Below are 1941 nucleotides of genomic sequence, written 5' to 3' on the forward strand. Positions count from 1 at the left end.
TATATACACAGTGCACATAAGAAATCAAACAAGTTTGAAATTTCACTTACATATCATTAATATTAATTATTAATTTAAATATTATTACGTTTTCGATATTTTTGTATCAGGACTTTTACTTAATCTCCAGAATTCGCTATTAATGCATTGTATAATGATGTAGGATGTTTTTTTATATAATAATAATAATATACTATTAAAACAATTTATACAAAAATTACATAGCAGAGAAACATTACATACAATTAAGACTGGATTCTTTTTCCTGCTTTCCTCATGAAGAAGACGAAATTTGATATTCCAAGAATTTTCGCTAACAACAGGACATATTAGTAACATGGATCATTACAGTGAAGTAAACTTCAACGCGATGCGGGTAACGCATTTTACTTTCACCAATCACGACGAAAGTTATTTGTCGTGCTTTGAATTTAACATATAAAATTCTATCAAAGTATTACTCATCGGCCACTTTCTTTCAGAGAATTAACGTTGATTGCTTAATCATTTATTATAGCGCGAAGAGAAATTACACTTCCGTTGGTGCAAGATCAATGACCTTCACAAAATTAAATTTTCTTCAAATTATTATTTTACACATAAGCATATAGATATAATATTTATTATACTCTCTAAATCTGAATCAGTGAATAATTATTAATTACTCAGTGGCACTGATAATCAGTGAAGTTTAACTAAAAGGAAGAATGTTTGAGCAGTATATAATTAAAATATCGATATTTGTTAATTTCATTTTCCAATATCATATTCATTGAATTTAAACATTAAAACAAGATTAGTTCACATAAAAAGAAGCTAGATTAGGAATCTCATATTTAATTCACTGATTACCAGTGGCATACTTGACACTGATTCAGATTTAGAGAGTAAGTATAGCTAACACATTCTTATTTAATACGATATGAGTTTAATTATATGATTTTGAATTAAGAAAATATGGAAACTCTATAGTGAAATACTCGTAATGAAACTTGAAATATCGCTCGTACTTAATATCAATATTTAGCTTGATTCAAGCTTGATTTCCTGTCGAGGAAATTATATGAACGGCGTCATCATCTGCCATGTTATGTAGCATAGAATGCATGTTTCATTTCGCTGCGTGAGCGAACAATAGCTGAGGGAAAATAAGGATATTTTAAGATACAAAGGACACACAAAACATATGAGCATAAGGCCTTGCGATTGCATCTCATTCATTCACTCGGAGACGTCGCAGGTACCTATACACTTCCGCAGCCGTTTCGTATTGGCGCGTAGGTATATATGTATTATCTCTTGCATGCGTGGAAATTGCATAGGTGTGTAGTGTGTTAATGACACCGTTGCAAATAAACTGATGCCGCCTCTTCCGGTACTTTGTGGCGCCGTGCTCATTCCGTTTACTTTTAATTACTCGCAGCGGCATATTTTGTTTGTCAAGAACGTATGATATTAATACATGAACGCGTTTATGAGCTTGTCACATTTCACATTTCGTATTTCAACTTTACTAAAGCTATGACAAATTCTAAGTATTACAAACATACTGCTATATTTTTACAACTGCTCTGTGTCTGTTATTGTAATATACAATATATATTTAAAGAAAACATTTTTAAGTAACTTTAAATCATATCAACTTTATTGATGCAACTTGAGTCCAAGCTTAATTTAAAACATTTTAAAAATATCATGTTATACTGAAGCTCTTACAATCAGATTAATTAGAGTTTGATAATAGTCACTATATAATATTTATCTAAGAAAAGTATCATAAGAAATGATTAAGCTTGACTAAACTTAAATTAAACTTCACAATTGAATTAAAGCTCACAAAGAATTTAAATGAACAATTGTTTCAGTCATTATTACTTATTTTTATATATATGTAACAATAATTAATATATTATTAATTTTGTATTATATATTATTATTATA

General features: G+C 29.0%; 1 protein-coding gene across 2 annotated transcripts in view; it reads left to right on the plus strand.

The window, feature by feature from the left end:
• Positions 1-1941, plus strand: part of LOC108694085 (trichohyalin) — a 72022-nt gene that overhangs the window by 23861 nt on the left and 46220 nt on the right. The gene's annotated exons all lie outside the window — the stretch shown is intronic.

Source organism: Atta colombica, unplaced genomic scaffold (genome assembly GCF_001594045.1).
Source record: "Atta colombica isolate Treedump-2 unplaced genomic scaffold, Acol1.0 scaffold112, whole genome shotgun sequence".
NCBI lineage: Eukaryota > Metazoa > Arthropoda > Insecta > Hymenoptera > Formicidae > Atta > Atta colombica.